Here is a 24,920-nt window from a genome sequence, read left to right as displayed (position 1 = left end):
CCACTTCACTCCTGATCTGCTATCCTACTCGTCTCTCTGGCTCTGCCTTCCCCAGAGCGAAGGCTAGCACTCCTATCACTCGCTGGGGAAAATTCAGGGATATTTATCACTGTCAGCAGGGAGGCGGAGGAGTTTTCATAACAACTCGCTACATGTGTTCTTGCACATGATCCAGTTTTTACATAGCCTTAAATCTGGATCGGTGATCTGCCCTGTCCTCTGAAGGGCTGTATCGCGGCGATGACATTTCAGAGCTGCCTTCAGTATATCACCACGAACGGGCTTGCCAGAACCCTTCCCCAGCTCTCATCTGTTCTAACAATACATAATTTAAGAAAATTAAATCTGAAGTGCATATGTGACCATCCTTCTGATTCACAGGGTCACGCACCAGGGGCTTTGCTGGAATAAATAAAAGCCTCTACTTATGGCTTGTTGGTACAGTTGCCTTCGTTCAAACCTTTTCTGACAGCGCTTATCAATTATTTGGGTCTGCGTTAGGAGGGAAAGGCTCCGTGCCATGATGCCAGTTGTTGCTGGTGAACAGCCCAGAGGCTGACAGCCAAAATCCCGCATCCCCTTAACGGTGCCTGTTTGCTGGCGACAAGTAGGAATTTTCTCCTCTCCTTTGCTGTGTATGTGCGCGTGTGAGCAGGAGAAAGAGTTTCTCATCGAGCCCCATCCAGGGCTTCTCCTCCTCCATAGTCATCACAGCTGTGCCTCATTGTTAATGGCAGAATAATGGAGCGAGCGTAAGATGGGAGGAGAGCTCTCTCCCATGGGCACTGGGAACAGAAGATGCTCTTCCCTCTCCCTATTTAGCCTCCTGCTGATTTCGGTCGGCTCTGCCCCGGTTCCCATTGTGCGCGCGAGAAACACAGCTGGGGAAGAAAGAACAGGGGGAGGAGATCGGGGAGGCTCTCAGATACTTGTGCAGTAATAACTTGTTTATTTAAAAATTTGAAAGGTATGTTAGCTCCGTGGTGTGTCTGAATACGCAAGGGATGATGAGACCTAGCGAGGAAAAAAACTGTGTGTCTTCTGGTTCCGTTTTAACTCTTTCTCCTCTTTAGAAACACAGTTAAATTAGTGAAATTTGAATGTTTTGGACCCGGTGCGTAACACATCATGTAATGATCTAGTAAATGAGCCTGGAAATACAAACTTCTGGTTCTGCAGCATTGCTTCAAAGCCAAACGCAAATTGAGAAGGAATTAACTAAAATTCGTGACTGCTGGGAGACCCTGCGCAGCCCAGCTGAGCTGTAGCTGCTGCCTCTCCCCCCTCGAGCCCCTGCTGCGATTCCCCGGGTTGGTAACTCAGGTGCCAGTCTCAGGAGAGAATCAATGGAAAAGGACCATTACTGTTATTTATTATATGCTGTATGGATTCGGTGGCAAGCCTGCGAGACTAAACTTCGTCTCTATCTCTGCATATTGTCCTCCAGGGCTGGGTTGGGAAAAGCAGAGAGCTTTTATCGCTGCTTGTCTGAATGTACCTGTTCAGAAGATGAATAAAGGCCACTTTTCTCCAGCACTGTCAGCCGGGCTCCTTTTACCAGCAAGTTTTGCCCATTTTGTTCTGACACTTAATAAGAGCTTTAGAAGGCAGAAGCCTTGTACTGCGTCTTCTGAAACAGGCCCCTGCTCAGTAAAGCATTGGTATTAAGGAAGCACTTAAACTAAGGCAGATGTTTACATGAATTTTGGAGCAGAAGCTGCAAAATGCTCAGAGAATACACAGCCAAGCTTCGCTCCGCAATAGAGCGCTGAAATCCTCCACTTTGGAGATGTGGTTACATTTCATTCTGCAATTCAGTTTTCAAATACACGGAGTGCCCGCAGCGATGTTATAAACTGCTCACCTCGCTGTTAATCTGCACTACAGCCTAACTGCCTGAAAGGCGCCTTTTTGGGGATGAAACAGTGTGTTTCGTTAATATTGCTTCCCCCCCCCCTCCCCTTTATTGCTTTTTTTCTTGTTCTCGGAACACCCTTTGACTGATCTGCTGGTGTTGATCAGAGCCGGGGCTGGAAGCACACGCGGTGAGCGGGGCCAGGGCAGCCGAGGGGCTCAGCACTGCGTGCAGCCTCCCCGACCAGCGTTTGCTCTCCAGCAATGAAGGAAATGGTCGGTTCGAGGGGACGGGGTGAGAAATGCTGGGGAAATAAAGGCAGCAGAGGCATTTGCTCGCACCCGGTGCCTTGCCGAGGCACGCCTGGCTGCTCCTCTTGCCTGCGGGAGCACCCGCGGGAGTTGTTTAATCCTACGAAAGGCACGAGCCCCATCGCATCGTGTCGCAGGGATGAAGGAGGTGGTGCGTGGAAAGGATTATTCATCGAAGGAAGATGCGCAGGCTCAGCTGCAAGGTGAGCCCCGTGCCGCCGGGACCAGAGCGACTGGTGCTGCCCACACCGGCGCAGGGCAGGGCTAGCTGGATTTTAATTGCGCTAAGACTCTGATTGATCTCCTTTTTTTTTTTTTTTGGTAGCTCATTACCCAGCAAGTCATTTTAATTAACACCATCTAATATGGGTTGAGATGTATTTTGCAAATGTCAGCACTCTTCCCCCCCCGCCCGTAGACCAAATGTGGAAAGTTACAAGAGGACAGCGCTAAATGATTGCAGTTGATTTAGCAGTGGTAAAGCAAGTCGTTAGCAAAGTGCTTTATGAAGCTATAAATGTCCTTTCCAAGTCCTTTATGGGATTCTTGGGGAAAATCTGTTTGTCACAGAGGATTATGCATTGCGCTGCTCTTCACCTGATGAGCAAATGGGTCAGGGAAAACACGGGGCTCTTGCGTCTCGCCTTCGAGGGGCCGCTCCTCTCGAAAGCGATGGAAAGGCAGATCCCGGTGCGGCACCCGTGCTCTGTGTCCCCCGTATTCTGCTCATCCCTGGGGTGCCAGTGTAGGGAACTGCTCCCTGAGACCACCGGGGACCCCTCGAGTGTGCGGTGGTGCCAAGGGAGGATCAGTAACTAACTGGAGCCAGGCCAGCTCTTACTGGATCACTTGGGAACTGAATCAAGTGCCTGATAAAGTCACTGGCAAAGCTCTTAATGATTTCGGTTGTGTCTGATCGAGCCCCAGGAACAACCTGAGACGGTCTAGGTTTTGCTTACAGTTAAATTCTCCCCTGTTAAGCTATACTGGCACAGCTTTCCACTCAAATTTCAAGTGGATGGGAGGCATTTACTGCTCGTCGCCTGTTGGCTCAGTTCTCAGAGCGTGAACATCAGGAAAAAATATTTCCAGTCTGAAATTCTGATTAATCCCTCAAAACCCACGGCAAATGTTCCGCATCATCAAGGACTGATGGAAAAAGGGTTGCGGAGAGAGATCCAGCAATGACCAGCTGTGAGTGTGCGTGTACGGGAATAGGTGAGCACCCCTATAAAATACTCTTTCTTCCCTCCTATCTCTGACAACATCGCCCTTTCCTTTCCGCTGGTGTTCAGAGGGGGAAATGAAAAGTATAAAACTGGAGCATCTCTATTAGAAAGCTGATACGCTTAAAAATGGGACAGATACTCCTGCAGCACCACGGTAATATAACTGCAGATAAAACATGTCAAGTGCAAAGAGCCTGATGGAAGCAGCGACCATGGATGGGCTTATTCCTTGGGGTTTTATTTAGTTCAGTTTTGGAGGCAATGCACTAAGTGATTTCTGTTTCCAAATCACCCTCAGAGCTGCCAGAGCTAGTCTGATAAAAAGCAGACCAGTTTAGTGTATGAAGTCCACATTCATAAACTAGTGGTTTTGAGTAAAGGATCCTCCTCCTCCTCCTCCTCATTAGAGTGGTTCAACAGACTGTGCCGAGCCATTGAAGAATTTGGTACAATATATATCATGTTTAACAACGTGTGCAGAGCTATATTTTCCAATACATTTCTCTTAGATACCCACTGTGCTAGGCCTAAACATGAAATACAGCAGGTGCTGCATTCAGCGTTGTTGCCTCTCATCACCCACAGGTGCAAAATGATCTGTAATATTTGATATCTATTCAGCAGACAAGATTTAAAGCACAAGGCCTGGGGTTTGGTTGTTTTTTTTTTTCTCCTCTCCCTTACATTTGTACAACCTCACTGGCTTCAGTTCAAGCTTCGTTAGGAACAGACTATTACGTACGACAGGCAGGATGTACAGCTCGTAATGAACGCTGGGGTTTGCAGGCTTCCTCCTACTCCGTACCAGTGAGCCCAGCCCATAGAGCTGATGCTACATCATCTTTTTTTATTCATTGTGTGTAAATATTCTTTCCATGGAAAGTGGTGTATAAATGCACCCCTGAGGGTTAAACCGGGCTGTCGGTGGGTGTTGGTGCCAGCCAGAGCCTCAAGCTTGCGAGGAGAAAGGCACCGAGTCATCTCTGATTCTTACTCCTAACAAGTAGTTTTGTTGACAAAACGTGCACCCCACTCCTACCACACATCCCTTTGGATGCTTCTTGCCCGGTTCTGCAGTTCCAGGGAGGTGTTTCAGGTTCAGACCATTCCAGCTGTGCTTCAACCAGATGTTTTTATGCAAAAAACCACAGCAGGCTCCAGAGTCCTTTCCCAGATGGCTCCAATGAATTCAGACCTCATCAATTTATGACCAAAGAATTCCTGACCATAAACCACACTTCAGTTTGGACGTAGACGAGTAATAATGTTAGCGATCAGGATGAAATCCCAGAAATGTGTCTGCTTTACCTCCCAGAGCACCTCAACCCAAAGGGTGCATGCCCAGGGGTTACAATCCTGTTCATCTCCTCCAAGGAGGACAGCATCCTCCCTCCCGCCGGTCTCTCACCCTCCACACCCAGCGCCAGGCGAGTGCGTGGTTCCCTTGCCTGCAGTCCCGTTGGCACACGTGGACGTAAGCGGCCGTCACTGACAGCGTGTGCTCTTACCTACACCTTCGGTGGGGACCTCGGCTGCTTGCTGATGCTCACCCGCGTGAATCCACGCTGGAGATGTACCTGACCTACATAGAAGAGTCTCAGCTTTAACCTCCAATTTCTTCTGTACGCACGTGTGTTTACACCTATGGATTTCTTCCACGGGTAACCGGAGAGCCGTATCGCCCCGGCAATTCTCTAGTATGTGTGATAAGAACTTGTGATTTACACTTCTTCCCATTCTTTAGCATTTCTCCTGCATTTCTGTTTACCCAGCAGGTGTGTTCATTTTAGGATGAGAGAAGGAGAAAAAAAAAAAACTGTGTCAAGCATACAAAAAGAGACTAAAAATCATACAGTCCCTATTTAGGAGAGAGGTGCTAATTTCCTGTGGGGAAGAATACTCCATGAGACATATAAATAGATTTTTTTTCTCTGTTTTACTCCATAGCAATTACTTCTGTGTGGCCAGCAGAAGTAGACCGAACAATTAATATTTTACGCTTCCAGTCAGCTTGAGTTTATAGCTCATCTTAGCACCAGGAGAAGCTAGCCCAGAAAGCTTTCCTTGCTGGCCTTTGTAATGCAAAACTGATTCCTTTGCAATAAAACGCGCAGAGTCCCTGCAGCCGAAGTCTCTGTAGAACTTGGTTTTTATAGTGGCTGACATGGGGGTCAGCTAACGTGGTGGATATGAAGATACTGACCTATCCAGGAACGAAAGCTCCTCTCTGGTCAGAGGTAGCATCACAGGGGAACAATACCCCAGCGCTAATTTATCCAGGATTGCCGATTCCTGCCATGTCATTGTCAAGAATACCCAAATTTAGTGACAGCAAGCTGTGCTTTACTATCGCTGAATCCTCTGCGCCCGCTGGAAATGGGTGAGCTGGTGGGGAGAGACCCCGTGGGACGGTCCGTGAGCAGGAGCTGCCAACCCTCGGGTGCTGGGGATGGCAGCACAGAGGGAGCAGCAGCAGATGAGCTTGTGCACGAAGGGGCACCCCAAAAACGCAGTAAAATGTGTGCAGGTGCCCATCCTCCCCTGCAGGGTCTGGTTCGGCTCCATCCTCGCAGCACGGCGCTGGTGTACGGCTGTTCCGGAGAGATCTGGGGAGAGGTCTGCCAGGACAGGCAAGGAGGAAAAAAAGAAAATCGGAGGAACTTTCTCCCAGCATCAGCACTTTGAGAGGTGTGGGTGAGATGTGCAAATGAGATTGATCCCTCGTTCTAGGGGGAGTCAGATGCATTTAATTTATTCTTAAGCATTTCTGTAGCACTCACATAAAGCTGTGCTGATGTGCCTGATGCATCCCTTTGCCCTCAGACTCTGGGAAGGTCAGTTCAGTAAGTTCTTCAGTGCAAGGTGTTTCCTTGCAAGCCCACAGCATTCGCAGCCCCGTTGCAGCTCTGGGGGCTGCGTTTTCCCCCTCCCTCAGCTGCAGCACATCTGTGGCAGAGCAAACAGCGCTTTGATTCTGGGACTGGCCAGGACAGCAGGAAAGAGCTCTGACGTGATGCTTCCCTGACTTTGCAGGCTTATGTTTCTGCCCCCCCACCCCAGTCGTGGTTTGCAGGAAGCTGTGTGTGATGCAGCAAAAGGCAAAAACGTGCTTCATGGTAAAGATATTTGCATCGATCAGATCCATGGTCTGACGTTTCAGATATGACCTCGAGACATGGGGTAGGACCCAGGTCAGCCCCAGCCTTCCCAACATCCGGAGGCAGCTTGACGCTAACGTGCAGCACCCCAAGGTGCACAGGGGGCCCCAAGAGGCAGGCGCTGATGGCTGGGTGAGAGCAGGGAGCAGCTCAGAGGTCCTGGGGAGGGACGGGGTTAAACTGCCTTCCATCGCAGAAAGCCTCTGCAGCCTTGTCACAGGCAAGCCTGAATCAGGTGTGATGAGTAACTTTAATGACTATTAATTAAGTACCACGTCATTACCAAGGAGGCTATGTAAGTCTGAGTGGCTGAAAGCAGGAGCTTTTTAGGTTTTTCTGCACTTCTAGGTTAGTGCAATCATTGTGGTCCTTCCCTTTGGAGGCTAAGGTTGTTGCTGTAATACTTTCATTCTTTGCTTGGCATTTAGACGTGGCTGCTATTTCTCTGAGGTCTCAGTGTTCAGGTTTCAACTTTTGTCTATACGTGGTGTCGTTTTCTAGGGGTCAAGGTGAGGTAGATATCCAGGGGCTGGATGTGTGCCCTCAAAGGCACCTTTGCTAAAGGTGTTGAGAACTGCAGGGGGGAGCCAGGGCGGGGGCAAGGAGCAACTGCCACTGTCTGCAGCCGCTCTCCTCCCCGCGGTGTGTACGGGATGAGAAACCAAAACACAAATCCTGCTTCTGCCTGCACAGCCCTTGATTTGCATTGCTTTTACTTCTGTGCGTGCTTTCAGCAGAACAGCCTAACTGCAGCTCGCATCTAGCAAAAAGCTGGAGCAATTTTGGGTGTCCCTGCGAGGGCTATTGGTTGCCACGATCTCAGGGACTTGTTGACAAGATTTCTTTTCTTTTTTTTTTCCTTTCGGAAAGAACAGTTTTCCCTTGTGCAAAATCACCACCTTGACTCATTCTGCAATACTTCCTCCTGTTTCTTCCATCTGCTTCTGCTCAGGTAGTTGGAGCTGGCAGTACTGCCTCCCTTTTGCTTCCCCCCTTGGCCGGCGTGCTTGCCTCCATGCCGCAGCGAAGCGCTGAGCATCCTCCTGCGCTGCAGAAGATGAACCTATCTGCAATGTCAAAAGAAGGTACCTGCCGTCTTTGGGGAGTTTTACACTCACACGTGTGCACAGCCCTGTGTGGCTTTAGCCTTCAGCCGGTGGCTTCAGTGTTTAGTTCGAGTTTTATTACCTGGGTAATGATGTCCTGCCAGCCTGGTTTCAGCTGGAGTCCCACTGTGCTCCTCTCCTTGGCAGACATAGAGATGAGGGCTCAGCTATCGTCTCCACCGGGGTGGCCAGGCTGCTAAAATGAACTGAGTCCTCAGGGGTTTGCAGGGCTGGGTGCTGACACCCAGGGGTGACGGGTGCTGGGTCAGGAGGGCAGAAGAGGCGGCTCGTGCCGGGGTCCGGTCCTGTGCACCTCCAGGAATCACTCCCTGCTGAGAAGCAGCTTGGAGTGAAACTCAGATTATGGCAATGATGAAGCCGTGTCCTGACAGTGCAGTAATTTCTGAGCACCGCTGGTTGCCAGAAACGCCGAGCCCCGTTGCCCTACTGCTCAGATATACTCCAAATCGGGCACAGGGTAAACTTGTGATTGTGTGAAAAAAATCAGATTTAGGAAATCCTTCTTGGGTTCCTTTCTCTTTCCTTCCTTCCTTTGTTTCTGAGCCATTAGCTGATGCATGGATCATGTTTTTCCACCTTTGCACTGGCACTCTAAAGCTTCACAATAAAAGCTTTTTTTTTTTTTTTAAAAGTAAAATGTGTGATTCCCAGGTAACCACCTAACCTTGAAGCCGTGGGTTTAAGAAAAATGCTGAATAGCTCATGATTAAAACACTGACAATGATCAAAACAGCTCTGGGCAGATTATTTAACTTTGAAGAGAGGAAGGTTTGGGTTAGGCATTAAGGAAAAATCCAGTTTTAAGGATGCTGGGAGGGAGGGATGGCCAGAGCCAGGTCAGACATCGTCTGCCCGGGGCAGGTAACGGAGCTGCCAGCTCCCTCACCTCCTCACGTTCTAAGGTCTGGGACTCTCTTTTGCTCTGTGTATGCAAGATGAGGGGTCAGAGTGGGTTAACTGAGAGACAATTAAAATAAAGAGCTGGCTGTTCTCCAAAGAAAACTCAAGTCGAGATACCTGGTTGAAAAATGCAGCTCAGCCATGGGAGCCCCAAGGGTGAGTTTTGGGGCGTGACAACCCCGTTACCTACTCTCCATCGCAGAGAAAGCTGAGAGCTGCTTGCAGGAGATGGTGGCAGTCACGGTCCTGCCTCCAACCGCAACTTCCCCAGGAGCTGGTTGTCCTCACGTTTGCCATCAGAGCCCTGGACCGGACCATCTCTCTCCAGGTGATGAGCAAAGGCAGTGGGAACTCAGTAAACTGGGCTAAAATCTCCCCTAAGGAAGCCTGAAGTCTCTGCATTGGCAGCTGTGCTGCCCTTTTCACGCGTTCAGCCTCAGATCCTGTTGGTTTTTGCTGTAAAAACCTGAGAAAAAGCAAAAGAGGGGCCATTCCCTAAGGCCTGAGCTTGATTTAATACTAATCGCTGCAAACATCCAAACTGTGGCTGGGGCTGGCTTTAATTAAAATGACAAAATAGGGGAGCCGTGGGGATGAATTACTGGAGGAAAATGTTATATTTCCCTACAGCTAGTTTAATTAAAAAAAGCAATGAATCAGATGTGAAGGGCGTCCTTCCCTGTGCCAAAGCGGGAAGGGCAGGGCTGGCACGGGCACCGACGGTGGCATCCCGGTAGGATCATGTCACCCAAGCAGTTTCCTCTGTCATTAAACCCACGTTGGCAGCTCCAGAAGCCCCTCAAGTGCATCCACTTGGCCGGATTTGCTGCAGTTTTTCCCCTCACTGCCCTTTGTTATTTGTATAAATTAACCTACCCCCAGGCTCAAACATCTAAGATGCTACGTTTGGTTGCAAAAGGAGAAACAAATACAGCGAGTGGTGCCTCTCTCCATGCACCGTCCTTCCAGCACCGAGCACCTGCACCGCTCACGGGCATGCTTCGGGCTGTGGGAGGGATGGGTGGCAGACCCCTTCCAGCAGTTGTGGGCATGACACAGGCTGCCAGGGTTGGTGGCAATGGCCTTGCTGCCCTTTTCCCTTGCACGTGCGTGATATTTAAGATCTGAAGGATAGAGGCAGGTCTTTAATTTTGGAAGGGAGGCGGCGGGGGTCCACTGGGTCTGGCTTTGCCGGGGGTTGAGGTGACGCAGAGGGTTGCTTGCTTTTCTTCCTGCCCTCAGGCGGTCAGCAGCGCTGGCAGATGCTCCTGGGGAGCAAAGGATTGCTCGTGACCTACATTCAGTCCCTCCCCATCCCTGTGCAAGCACTTACCTGTCACTGCCAACTGCCGGGAAGTAACAAGGCATCCACAGGCAACTGGCTGGGGAGAAACCGTGTTAGATCTAGCAGAGGAAAACAAGAAGAAGAAATTAAAAGGAGCTGCTTGGGCTATCTCGGTGTGCTCTGGGTGACTGGAGCTCTGCGGAAGGGATGCGCAGTCCTGCTCCTGCGCAGACCCCTGTGATGTCCTGGCAGGAAGCGCTTTTCATGGCTGATGCATGGGAAGCACCAACCTCCTGGCCGCCACCACCACCTCGGACAGACGTACAGAGCAGCAGCCTGCCGTGGGGACAGCCCGCTTCCCAGGCAGCCCCTGCAGGCACCACCGAGCCTTGTTCCTGCAGCCCCTGGCACGGCGAGTTGGTGCAGAGCCTGGGGACACCACCAGAGACTCCGGCCCTGCGCTTCCCTGCTGGCGTGTCAACATGTGCCTGAACTGGAAGAGAAAAGTACTTAGCAAACACGTAGGAGGATTTAAAAGCAGTTTTCTTCATCCTGTTAGGCATTTACTTATCTTCTGTATCACCTACAAGCTGCGCAGCTGCCCTCTCTACATGAGAAGGTGTGTTTTCCAGCCCCAAAGTCATTGGGGTCTAGTAGAGCCTTTGTTTTCCCTACTTGATGGTAGGGCCCTATCACTTCTTTCCAAGGCTATTTTTGGATTCCTTTTTAGAGTAGAAGAGTGTCTCTGGAAAAATAATTCTTGACCTGCAGTTTGACACGCGTGTTCAGCTGAACTCCAGTGCATGATCTCTCTAGCTCTCCAGAGATGCCTGCTCCTCTTCTCCTATTAAAAATAACACACTCATATCTAGCGTTTGCTTCTTGCCCACCTCTGAATTCCCAGGATGATCTGGGCCTGCATTAAACAAGACCAAGTACACCCCATCTTCTCATCTCCCTGGGTTTGGCAACCAGAACACGTGCCCACCAGCCCCGCTCGTGCACGGTTTCTCACTAAGCCCTAACACACTTTGATGTTTATTGATTGCTAATTTCCATCCACAGTGGTAGCCAAAGATCTTTGTCCAGTGCTGGCTTAAAGAAAACTTCGGCATGAATCCATCAGCATGTCAGATGGCACGGAGCTTCTCGTGTCTTTTGTACCACGCTGAAGAATTAAATCATCCTCTGAGTCAATACATGCGTGTCTGCGGATAACCATGCCTGCAGATAACTGTGCAACCATGGTTACAGTCTTTTAGGTGCTAGGATATTTGGGGCACACTGTGATTTTGGCTCCGTGGCTTACTCAAAAGATAAGGGGAATCTGCTAGAAAAGGCTGCGTCCTTCTGGGTCTTTGGAAGATGGAAAGCACCGGACTTTTATGGTGGTTATGGCACAAGGACATGCGCCGGCACGTTTCTGCTTCAGCATAATATACTTTTTTATTTATTACCCTTAAAAAAGGAAAAAATGTCTGAGAGAGGACTTTTACTGCCAGTCATGGGCTATGGTGAAGAATTAGCCCCCAATGGTGGGGACCATCCCCTGCTGCTTGGCCGGGCATGGTTTAGTTGTGGTTAAATCTATCGGTGAACAACACAAAGACTTGCAGGGCACGTTTTGCACGGAGGATGAAGCAAACTGCTCGTGGAGCTGGTGGGAGCTGTGGATTCCGTGCCACCAGTTGATTTACCACTGAAACAGTGATGCTGAGCTGGGTCGATAAAGAAGCCAGACTCCAAAATGGAGTTAAATAATTATTCTCACTTTCTTTGACTTCAGGAGGATCCTATTAAAGAAAAGAGCCTGGATTACTGGCTGGCTGACATTTTCCTCTGAGCCTGTCTCCAGATTGGATTTAGCTCTTTTATCTCCTAATCCCCAGAGCTTTTTAATGTAGAAAGTAATGGCATCCAAAGGCAAAATTAATTTTGACAAGTAATCTGACTTCCTTTCCTTTTCTGGAGATGGGTTTTAATCCTGTTTGCTGTCTGAAGCTGCATTATGTGGATGTATTTAAAATCCTTACCGCCCTAAAATCTTTCAAAGAGGGAGAAAAATAAGGGAAACTGCAAGCCTAGAAGTAAGGAACAGTTTCTTATCAAACATTTCAAAACATTTTATTGCTGCTCACTCTGTTAACACCTGCACTACACTTCAACTTGGCTCTGTGTTTCTAGAAAGTGCTCATCAGCAAATACAGCTGAACCTCGTGTCTGATTCTGCTCCCATTAAATTGTGGGGCTGAGCTGCCAGAGGATGCTGGCAGCAGAGGAGCAGGTCGTCAGCGAGCTCCTTCCAGCTGCCCAAGGGTTGCGTTGTTTGGGGAAAGTTTCCTTTCTTCTGTCCCATTGTGACTGTTGGAATCACTCGAGGAGTGGAAATTTCAGATCTTTTCCAGCTTTTCTGTTTGTGTCCGGCAGATGATTAGTCCTGGACTGTGCGTGCAGGAAAGCCACAACCTCCTCGGGGTGATGTCCCTCTGCCACCAACACGCTCCAGGGCAGAGGATGCTGCCTGCCAGGTATTTGGCATTAGGCATCAACCATTGCAAAAAAACCCTAAAACCAAATCACAGGGAAACGGTAGTGTAATGGAGCTTCAAATCCACTGAACTCAGCAGGGAAAATAGAAATTTATGTTGTTGTTATATTTCTCCAACTCCAGGTCCCAGACAAGCACATCCAGATGAGGATCAATTGAACTGATCGTTGGCTATTTCCAACGCAGCAACATCTCACCCTGTGCTGTTGCCCTGATTCGTACCAGCTCAGAGCTCACTGTTTCCCTGAAAATATCAATTGCAAATAGGGTCTCCTCCTCCTGAGAAAATCTGTACTTATTGACTGGGGACTGTTTTCACAAAAAGCCATAAAATGCAGAATGTCCCTGTCACTCTGTAGCAACTCCGCTGATGGTTCATTATTCCAGCACGTAAATACCTGACTCCTGCAGAAGCAAAATGTGCAGTTTGAGGCATTGATGGCATGTATATCCGTCTCATTCTAGCTTGGTTAAAAAAACACCTCAGCAAAAGAAGGGATTATGTATAAATACATATATTTGCAAATGTCAGCCTCAAAATAGGAAGAAAAACTTGCAGCAGTGCTGTGGGCCTGGTGGAGATGGAAATGGATTGGTTTTACGCAGCAAGGCGCCGCTGGCCAGAGGGAAGCTAAGTGAAACAAATGGGGGCTTTGCTGCGGGTGCGTTGGTGATGAAGCCAATTAGGGTGAGTCGAGCCGCGTCCCACGTGCCAACGTGCTCCATTAAGCTTCAGACCAGGGCTGCGCGCTCTCTGTAGAAAACTGGTGTACAAGCAGTGTCAGTTAATCAACAGGCAACACTTTCTTTAGCAGTTCCTGTGTTTTCTTTCCCCCTTCTTCCGAACTCACCAATTCATCTCGCTCGGGATCCATCACGGGAAAGGGATGATGATTTACAGGGTTAAGCGCTGCTCCAGGGATGCAGCAGCAAGCTGGCTTGGTGAGGAGCTAGGGAAAAACATTTAGGCGGGGTTTTTATTTTCAGCTACTTTTGCTAACCTGGCTCTGAGCTCTCTGAAATAAGCAGCACATTTCCAACCTCTTTTTTGACAACCACACCTTGGCCATGCTTCCACCTGCATTCCCAATTAATCACCAACATGTGCTGCACAACCCTGGCATGGACATATGCTGGAGGGTCGTCTTGTATGTAGTTGAAGAGCGTGTTCAAGGATACGCTGCTTTGAAGCCCTCCCTGATGCAGCTATAACCACCTGAAATCTGATGGCCAGCCGACATCTCCATCATGGACCACTAAGCTCAGTCCATTGCTCGGTCTCTTTGCTCCCCACAAAGAGGGGAGATTTGCAGATGCCTGTACCCACAATGCGGAGATGCTCTGCCCTGCGCTGGAGCAGGGAATGCCTGGGCAATCGCAGCCAGCTGAGCCAAAATGGGAAACAAGGCAGCTAACCCCCCAGCCACCCTGATCTATCAGCCTCCACCTTGGCTAATCACGGACCAGCTCTGCTATTAGAGCAGGGCAAATTGAATTCGCTCGGGCTGCTGTTGCGGTGGATGTTTCCTAGCAGCCGCCTGGTGCATGCGTTTATGAGCATTTGTGTTAATAATGATGATGAGCACTGGAAATATGTCTCTTCAGAAAATAAAGATCACATCAGCCCAAGCACCGTGTAGGCTTCATTTCTTTCACAAGGCAGATTACTTGGGCATGAAATACTGTCACTCTTTACCCTGTGGATGACTGATTCCAGACTTGACCTAGCACAAGCCAGCATAAGTAAACACATCTCCTCCATAGCTCTAGTAAATGATCTAAGCGGTCTAGCGCTGAGAATAAGGACAGAAGGGAAAATACCATCCCAGTGTTGCTGGATGTGCCTAGCATATTTTTCTTCTTGTGTTTAGCAGGGTATTTCGGATCAGGGTGGCAAAGGGCGCATCCACCAACGCGCAGATGACGTACGGCTCGCTCACGTGCGGTGTGTTGGGATGATTCACTGCAGCTCCCCAGTCCCTTTTATCACCAGTCGGCCCAACCCACAGCTTTTAGATACCATTTCTCCAAAGCTTTTCAAGCGTATTTCAGTTCTGCAAACCCAAATCCAGAACCAAACTGTCTCCCTGGTTGACGTGTTCATACCTGGGGTTGAATGCAGGCTCCCGCGGTGCCTGCTTTGGGCGGCACCCACAGCCTGGAGGGACACAGCCGATGGTAATCTGGGTAATTACAAAAAATCCATTCCTTTCTTTTTGTTGAGGGCATTTAAAACTTGAAGTACTTAAAGCTAATTTTAGAAATAACCCATTTGTTGTTTTTTTAATAGGTGAGGATCATTATGAACTGTTTGTTTTTTATCTCACCTGCTTTGTTAACTGATGTCAAACACAAAGCTCCCAAAACGCCATTGCCAACAGTAACCCAAGCCAAACCGCAGGCAGGAACAGCACGATGAATTTAGTAAAGATGACTTAGGAAAATGATAACTACAGTAACAATTCTGCCTTATACCATCCTGGTTCGTATTTTCAGGAAAGGTGCCTGGAGAGGAGAGGACTGAAGCTGTGTTACAATTTCAACCCATCCGCAGCAAATAAAAGACTTCTACTGGACAGGTAAGTGCCAAACTTCTGGAGAGGAAATGCAGTGGAAATCAAGTCTCCTTGACAAAATGGATAGGAAATAGAAACTTTTTACAGGTGACATGAGCAGCACTGAAAAACAGAGTATAAACCCCCCCAAACCATGCCCCATACAGTAACTGTTTAACATTGGGTATGTACGTATTAGTGGGGGGTGCTTGTCTTAGGGCAGGACAGGTAGTTTCCTGCTAAGATGATGTATTCTGCTCTAGTTGCAATGTCTTACACCCCCCTGGCTGTTAAATAACCTGTCTGCTCCGGTGCGGCCCCTCGGGTGGTGCCCATGAGCAGTCAGCCCCAATGCCTGGGGTGGAAAGGGGTTTATCCAGCCAAGCAGGGATGAAATGGCGAACCCAGCTAGTCTGTCCGCAACGCAGGGCTGCGTTATGGGCTGTGAAATGGAGAGGACGCTGACTCTTGGGACAGATGGGCAGGAAAGGGAGACAGCCAGAAAAAAAATACAATTCCAGCCAAGCAATATGTCCGGTTACCCAGTTCCTTCCTCTCTTTTCCTTTAAGATTAAAGGAATAGCAGTACATTATGTGGAACTGAGAAACCCCTCTCTGGACTGAGCTTTTATGATGTGCAGACTGAAGGGTGATTGACAAACCAGGAAACATCGCTGCGTATTTGGGAGCCAGCGACAGACTTTAGAGTCTGGTCCCTGCATCCCAGCACTGCAGGGAAAGCTTAAAGGAGGAGACGAGCAACCTGTCCCTTTACCTTTTTCTTTTTTTTTTTTTTTTTAGTAACTAAAAATATTTACATTCATATCAGCCTTCTGTAAATGCCTCTAAAAGCATGCTGAAGTTGGGCTTCACAAATTTCCACAGGATCTCTTGGGACCAACAAGAGCCTCTGAAGAAGCAATATTTGGATGGGAAACTTATGTCCTCCAAGCTGGCAAGCTGCAACACTGACACAGATTTTTTTTTGTAGCTGCAAAGCTCTCCGTATAAAGGGTATAAAGTCCCTTCTGCCTTCCCCTCCTTCTCCCCTCCGTTATTTAACAACTGGCTATGATTTACATGGTTCATTAATGCAATGGTAACACTGACACACACATTCCCAAATAAGCCAGAAGGTTTATATTTGACCTGGGCCCTCTGTTCACTGCAGATGCCCCAGAGGATTTGAAGAACAGTGATTTGAAGTGATTGCATTGGATAAGGATGGTACACAGTGCAAATACGATTGAATGCAAGCATTTAAGTTTTAAAAAACACGGCTATTAGAGTGCCTTTGAGCCAGTGAAAACAACAGTTCAGCTCCCTTCACGGTCTTGGCTCTTTCTTCTCCCTGAGAACAGAAAAAGGAAGCAGGACCAGTTTCAAACTGGTGAGGTTTCATCAGGTGGCTTGGCTGGGATTGCTCCGAAATGGCCCCATTCACCTTTGGGTCCCACCTTGGGGGACAGACATCCCAGGGAGGGTCACGGCAGAGGTCTGGGGTGTCCCTGTGCTGCTCACCCCCTCCCCAGGCAGCACAAACAAGCCCTCGTGCTCCCAGCCGGCTTTCCAACAGCGAGCAAATCAGGCCCAGGGACAAACTATAAAGGTGATTATTTGTCGCCCTTGGGTTGGATTTTTATCGCTCCATTTTGATTATTGTGGAGTGAGGGGAAGAAAAGGAGAGGGTTTAAAGTTATGATTGCACAATAAATAGCAGCACCTTTGCTAATGTGCTGAGTGCCTACAAACAGCTGCTAGTCAAACACCCATAAAGGTTTCCTTGGATGAGGTATATAACCTTCCCCCTTCCTGCAAATGGCTTAACTCCATCAGCTCCTTGCCCTGTTCCAGGCAGGTGCTGAAAACCCAGGGAGCTAGAGCACCCCAAGCCCAAACCCCAGGGCAGAAGAAGGGAGGGCTCCCCACGGACCCGTGTGATTCCCAGAGGTCCCTTGCTGCCGTGGAGACCATCAGGCTCAGAGATGGATATATAGCGAAACAAAGCCTGTAAGAACAACTGGAACAGGAGACAAGATTGCTGAACACACGAGGGAACAAAGCAGTGAGACCGTTCCCAAATTCTCATGTGCCAAAGATTCCCCAGGGTACCCCCTTGGATGGCTCTGAGAAAACGTTTCCCTCTGCAAAGTTTATTAAAGAGGCTCCCAAAAGAAACAGGAGAGGGATGGCTCCTTTAGTGACATAAAAAGGACTGGTTCTACCTCTCCAAATTTTTTCTTTGCCTTTTCCACCCCAGAGGAGAGCTGGACCCCAACAGTCTTAACCCCACAAACACCAGCACACGTTTCTGTACATCCTATGGCCACTCTCACTAATGAAACCTTCCTGCACCCTCTAAGACTCTCCATGATCTGCACAGCTCTTCCCATCTGAACATCTCCCAGCTATTTACATACAAAAATAATTATTACAGTTTCTCTTTCTGGCTCCCCAGGCTGCAGGAAACATCGCTGGCTGATTTGGCAGGCGGGAGAGTTTCCTGGGGAAAGAAGGCGAAGCAGCCGCCTTGCCTCTGTGCCAGCTCCACCCTCAGGAACTCTGGCACCATCCAAACCTGAGAGGAGAAGGGGATTTTAAGGATATTTCCTTGGGTTTGCAAAGAACAGGAGTTGGCTAGAGAAAGACCCGAGTTAAAGGCTCCCTTGCGCAAACCCTGGCTGCCCATGAGCACCTGGAGCCGCTGCCTGGTTATGTCCGAAGGGACCCGCCGTCGGAGCCCGGGATGGCAAAAGGCTTCTCTGGTCCAGTGTCTCTGCAAGGAACCGAGATGGAAGGAGTGGAGACAGCTGTCCCTGCTTCTCCTTGCAGCCCTCCGAGCTGTCAGCAGCCCTGGGAGGACACTAACAGGAGGAGAAAGGCAGATCCTGGTGGGTCTCCGTGGGGAGTGAGCTTGGGAAGCACAGGGATTATCTGTAGCAGCTTTTGGTTCGGTCTGAAAGGAAGCACCGAAGGCATTGCAAAGTGTTAGAGCAAAGTGAAGACATTGAAGCACTTCCCAAAACGCCCCTGTGGACCTATTAATTGCAATATTGGATCTTTTGTCTTTTCCAGCAGGTTCTAGCAATAGGCATGCAGCCAGCTTGGCTGCGGTTTTGTTTATTTTCCAGCTAATGTAGCAGCAGGATCAATTCCAGCTAACAAATCTGGAAATGTCAGAAAAATGATGTCCAGTTCCCATGGATAATTTGTGACATACACCTGGTAGACAGTCGTTAGTGGCACAATTAATCCAGCGCTATGGCAGAGGAATAGCAACGCCTCGCAGAAGTGGACGCGAATCGTGGAAAACCTATCATCAGAAAAGCAATAAAAGCACATTTGCCCTGTTGATTATCACCGGCTAGATGGGGAAATTGCACTTGGAAACAAGGCAACACACACAAAAACTCAGCTGCAAACGTTCCCTGCAGCACCTCCGCCCGCAGGACTGTAAGTGGCATCCGAGTGTGCTCATCTGGCATCGCGCTGCAAATGAGTTCAAAATGTGACTGTCCAAACTGAACCATCAGCACTTGTTACCAATCCCATTAAGTTTTAAACGGCACTTGAGCCTTGCTCCTTGCTCATCCATGCTGGGCTTGGGTTATTTAACACGTGGGCTCTGGCACGCACAGTCCAGCTAGACCATGAACTGTCAGAAACCCGACTGCTTGTACCTGCGGCCCCAGCCCTGCCTGTCTGCGAGGGAGCACAAACCTGCCGTGAGCCCTGGCAGGTAAGGGAGGTTTCTCCTCTGGAGGGAAGAACAAAAAAAAAATCAGGAAAAAGCAAAGGGCAGGAGTAGGCCAAGAACAAATGAAAATGGATTTAAAACCTCGTAGCTTTTGCTTTTTTCCAGTTGCTTGAATGGGATGTCACCGGGTGCCACCTTTCCGTGGTCCCTGTGAGCACTGGGTTCTGCAGGTCAGTGCTTGCCATGCACAAACTCTTCCCTTTTATCTTCTTGCCTCTCTCTTATTTTTAAATATGCAAATACATCAGAGGAGCATTTCAAACTCCTGCCTACAAATAGATCTGAAGGGCCTTTGAGCTCTTGAGAGGCTCCTGCCTTACTCTAAAAAAAAAAAAACAACAAAAAAAAAACCCCCACAAATGCATGGATGCTGTGCATTCCCTCTGCTGTACCTCCACGCCGGATCCAGCATGAGGTCCAATCCTGGCTCCCAGCAGCTCCTGCCTGTATCCTCCCAGCCCCAGCATCATCTGCCCAGCGCCAGCACCTCCCTGCAGGGAGGAGGTTCCCGGGGCGCAGGGCAGCGCGTGCAGCGGGCTCCCCCTTTCCATCCTTCTCCAGGATAGATTCGGCTCCATCTCAGGCAGGAGTTTTGGGGAGGAAAGTGCTGGGTTGATGAGCTGAGCGAGCAGAGGGAATGTGGGGCTTTAACTTGAAAACACTGAGCGTGAGTCATAATTCTGAAGAAAAAGAACCAAAAAACCCATGTGCCAGCTGGGAAACACAGCGGTTTTGAAAATCTCTGATTGGCTCTGATTGAAGTATTGAACTGCAGCAGGTCTGCTGGAAAAACCTGAATGAAGGCGCTGAGGCCTTGATTTGGCTGAGCACACCCGGGTTTGTGTTACCAGGGATTCAGCGCCATAGCGGGACAAATCCAAGGCAGCAGAGCTGGCCGGAGGAAACTCTCCAAAAACACGAGCGATTCCTGTTATTCCCAATATTGCATTTTTCTCTGCATTTAACACCTTGGCCAACTTTTGCTTGTTTACTATTGCTCTTATTTGCTCTGCTGGAAAATTGAGGCCCACGGGGGATTTGGGCTGTTCCCCAGGCGAGGGGAGGAGAGCCCCGGCCCCGTGCAGCCCCACAGGACTGGCTCACTTTTGCACCCCCACTCCTGTCCCCCCAGCTGAAATCCCTATTTATTGCATTATGTTGGTTTACCATGAGGAACTTTAAGAACACTAAACGCTCAGAAGGAGATTTCAGTTCGGATTTGATCCCCAGGCTGACCTGCGGTGTACAGTTTAACAAGGCTGTTTTATGTATGCCGTACCCTAAATCTAAAGGTCAGGGGGTTGGTGGCTATAAATATTCAATCTGCGCAGATTGGGTCTTTTAAACCTCCTTTTAAATATTTATGACATTGCTTCCATGGCTGCAGGAGAATGTTGTAATAGTATTAAGAGGAAAAAAAACTCCTTCTGTATCTAAAAGCTCAGCATGAGCCATTTTCATATATTATGCATCACTAAGTGCTGTTTATGGCCATTCTTGGTGGAGCCTGCACTGTATCACAGCAGAGTTCATGAATTCGGGGATGTGCGGAGCCCGGGGTGCTGGCTGCACCGTGCATCAGCCCAGGCACCGCCGCAGCAGGCACAGCCGACGGGGGGGGGCTGAGGTCCTGGCAGCCTGGCATCGGGGTCACGGGGGTCCCCGCAAGGTGAGAGAGGTGGGGCTGCCAGCTCCCGACCTGCCATGGACACGCTGCCCTTGCTGGCCCACGGCACACAAGCCCATTGCCCAAACGCTCTGGTCCAAGCTCTGGAGATCTGTGGAGAGAGGACCCCACCATGTCTGGTCCCTTAGCAAAGGGCCAAGCTCTTGTTTGTCCCAGCTGAATTCTGGGCGCTAGCAGGCAGCAATTCTGCTATTTGTGCTCTCGTGATATTTTGCTGAGGATGGTCAAAGTGCAGAGCACCATCAACATTAGCTGCAGAAAAACGTCACCTGGCTTTCCCAGTGCCACGCGTTTCCATCACAGCTGTGCCCCGCTGCCTCCGAAGAGAGCTCAGCTGAGCCTGTGGAAATCGCCTGAAAATGAGAGCGGGTGGGCTGGGTGCAATCAGCAGGACGGAGCCTGCGCTCTGGCCAAACATCACCCCCTTGCTGCCGGGGCTCGGGGCCGCCCTGATGCGATGGCCACCAGAACGGGAAACTGGTCTCTGCGGATCAAACTGGGAAACCACACGGTGAGCTGGCAGGGAGGTCAGCGAAGCTGAAAACACCTGTAGGTTTTAATCAGCTTCTAATTAAAAGGGAGATGGGCTTTTGTCCGTATGCAGAGCAGCACAACTCAGCCTGACTGATACCTCTTCCCAGGTGCTGCTGCAGAATGGCCTTATTACCCTTATCTCTTTAATTTTCAGAAGTGCTTACGGTTTAGGGGAAAGTGCCATGTCAGCTCGGTTTCCCAGGACTCATGAACCTGTATCATGAATTTAATCTCCCGTATGAAGTCATTTTGTGCAGTGTGAGGGGAAGCTAACCGGGTTTTCCCATACTGCACTGAAATTGCCCCCCTGAGCTCTAAAGAAATAGAAAAATGATGGACAAGCCACGGATGTACAGACGCATACAGAGAGGGATGTCATAGGCTTCATTTCCTTAGGAAATCAGGTTTAAAATTAAGGCTAATCAGAGTTAAAAAACACTGCAGTTACCCTAGACCAAATGATACTATAATGTACTCAGTATATTACATTCTCAATAGCAAAGCAGCATCTGCTACATAAAATGAAATGTGTGTGTCACCATATGTAGGCAGCATAATGTGGACTCAAATGAAATAAAAACATTTCAGGGTATATGGTCCAATATGCAATCTGGGCCCTGGGAAATGCTGAGATTTACTCTAAAGTTCTTAGCAGTTGGCTAAAACACTGAACCCAAAACAGTGCAAACTTGTTTTTTTAGCAACATAAGCTGTTGTCTGCACTTCCCTCCCTATGAGCCAATATTACTTCTGGAAATTCAGGGATGTATTGTTTTTCTTTTTTTATTATTATTATTTTATCCTTTTTTTTTTTTTTTAATCTGAGGCTTTTTGCATCTTTCCAGTAGTTGCAAAATGTCTGAGAGGGTAGAACCCTGAACAGTATTAAATACTGCTTTCCATCTAATAGCTGCCCTCCAGAAATACCACAAAAACTCTTGGAGAGTACACCAAAGCCCCATAAACCAGTCAGACAGCCTGTTATCCATGCACCACAAATAAAAAGAAAGAGGCAAACTCTGCAAAACGACTTGACTCTCACCTTTTCCAGCTATTTTTTTGCCTGCTGAAATCTCTCCCAAGCAAGGGGCTTCTCAAGCAAGGATGCACAATTTAGTGCTATTTTAAAAGAGATCAGGCTGCTAAACTGCACGAGGCAATATCTTCCCTGTGTGACTCGGGCTTGTCGAGTCTCTGATATTAGTTGTTATCCTCCTTGACCCCATTTTGTTGATATGAAAATCTGATATAAAGCGTGGATTCCCTCCAGGTGTGAGAAACACCAGGAAAATGCGGGAGGTTTTGCCTGGCTTGGGTAGCAGACGAGTTTGTTATCATGAAGCACTGATCTTTGTGTGAGTTCAAGGCTGCTGGGAAGCTTGCAAGCCCTTTAAAATCTACTAATGTGGATTTTGTTTTCTTTTGAAGAGAATATATCAAGTGCAAAAACCACTTTAAAGTGCCAGGAAGGAAGGCGATGTTTGCAGAGGGGCTGGGGCTGGCTGCTTCAGAAAATTCTGCCCTCCTGCGCCAGGTTTGCCTGGCATGGGATTTTATCTCTCTTGCTCGGGTCCTTGAATTATTTGGATAATGAAGAGGCCAGGAAAGGCACTGTTCTACTCCTTAAAAGCAGCAAAACAAAATTTCCAACTGTGCGGCTTGGACTGAACCGTTTGATGAGGGGAAAAAATATGACCATACCAGAAAGCAAAGCAAAAAACAATGCTGCTAATGGAACTAGCTGTGCAACCATCTGGAAATTCGGGATACACCTGTAAAGACTCTGGGAAGTCACTGGGACACAAAGGCAAAATACCTGCGTGCTGCTTGCACCGGGAAGAGGGAACTCAAGATAAGTGACAGGGGAAAGACTGTAACAGATCCGTGGCTGCCTGAGGCGCTGCAGTTGACGGCAGGCTTTGCCTTGGGGTCATCTGAGACTTCATGCAGCAGTGGGGAAAGGGCTCGGCATCTCGCAGAAATCGGAGACGTGCAGCTGGCTGCAGCGCCGAGGCCGGATGCCGCCGAGGCCGGATGCCACCGAGGCTGGATGCCACCGAGGCTGCTGTCTCCCACATCCATCCACCGCCCGGTCCTCTTCACCGCTGCCAGCCGTGTGCTGATGCAGTGCAGCAAACAAAGAGACGAGCTGCAAATGTTGTAAAGAAATCAACCTGGAAGGGGTTCTGTTTTTTTTCTCTTGCCACAAAGTCTGTCTTTTCCAGTTTCCTTCCTATTATTTGTCTCCTGCACCTCCCCTTTTCTTCAGCTGCTGTTATTATTTCTTCTCTCTGATGGAAGAGGCTGGTTCTTACCATTCCTCGTGCACACTGCTGGTTGCTGACCTGTTCTCACTTGGTCTCCCTGAAGCATTAGTGGATGAATTGAAGTCTGGCAGTTTCTGCTCCTCAACCCACTTCTGAGCAGGAAGGTGAAGAGCTGCAAAGAATGAGAGATGTTTTCTTAAAAAAAAAAAAAAAAAAAAAAAAAAAAAAAGCATGCCATGTTTTCAGATGCATGCATGCATCTTGCTTTTCATTCTGATCTCCTCTGTCCTTTGGGCGCATTTTGAATCCTGAGTGCTGAGACAGCAGGTGAAAATGCATGGGAAGTGGCCTCGCCTGCCCCCAAATCAACAGCCCAAGAGACCAGGTCCTCAGAGAAGAAGGTATATCCATGAAATTTGCCTGAAATCAGCTGAAATTGGCCCTAGGTTGTTTACAGCACTTCAGGGTATGGCCAGATACTGAGGCAGCTTTTCCAGTGTCCGTGTGGACATTCATTCTGCAGCAAAGATGCGAGCACACTGTGGCCGTGGTGCCTACAGGAAAGCATCTGCCAAAGCATCGTGTCCCTCATGGACGGAGGCTGCTGCTGACACCCCGCAGCTCTGCTCCCCACCACCCGCTGGTGACGGTGGGACCGAGTCCCGAGTCCTGAGCATTAGCTCTGCCTGTGCTCACCACCGAGGAAAAAGCGTAACCTTCTCCAGCTCCCGTTTCCAGCTGGAGTGGGGAGAGCCCTGCTCCTGCCTCATGGTCCCTCCTACCGGGTCTGCGTGGGCCCTGGGGGTGTTGTCACCTTTCCGATGTGGCTAATCCACGCCTTTTCCACGCCATCCTCATGACCAGCTTCCTCTGCATGTCCATAGAGGCTCTTCTGCGGGTGGTGCGGAGGCATTAAGGGGCCAGTTATTGAAGATGTGGTCAGCTGGGGCAGCCAAAGAGCAAAGCAAAGAGCAGGCTCAGGCGTGGGGGGCGATGTGGAAGATCCAGATGAAGTCCCCTCACGTGCATTGGCCAAACGCACTGCATCGCTTTGCTGTCTCTGTTGTGAGTGGGCAAAGGTAGCTGCAAACGATGTTTCTGGACATAAACAGTACGTGGGCACATGTGGGATCATTTTTCAAGATGGGGGAAAAAAAATAAACAGCCTGTAAATACTTGTAACCCTGGGGCAATAGAGCCATATATTCTGCCAACATATGTGGGTTTTACTGTTCCATGACAATTTGCTTTGCTATTCATGAAAAAATATGTTGGTGCTGTTACCTTAGCAACTGCCGCATCACGTTATGGTGATGCTCTGCCCGAGGTACATGGAGCCCTGCCTTAAAGCAGCACGTACGGCTTTGTGGTGCCTTTCCCCCGCAAAGGGAGCAGAGCTGAGCCCGCACCCTCGCCAGGGATGCTACGGAAGTTGGTAACAAAACAGGAGGATGTGTGTTAATTTAGATTTACTGTTTGGACCACAGCACTGTCTGATCATGGCCCAGAGCCACTTTGGACTACATGCTGTATAAACTTGCAACAAAAGGGGGTATTTTCCAAAAGTATTTCCACTTTGTAAGGGAAGGAAAAGGACATTAAGTGACCACAGGCAGGCTGGATGTACGGCTTTGTTCAGGTGTCTCCACCCCTACTGTCCATATTAGCATCTTCTACTACAGTGGGCCAATGTTCCAGGAAACACCT

This window comes from Grus americana, chromosome 20 (genome assembly GCF_028858705.1).
Source record: "Grus americana isolate bGruAme1 chromosome 20, bGruAme1.mat, whole genome shotgun sequence".
NCBI classification, from domain to species: Eukaryota; Metazoa; Chordata; class Aves; order Gruiformes; family Gruidae; genus Grus; species Grus americana.
Note: the sequence above shows the minus strand (reverse complement) of the source record.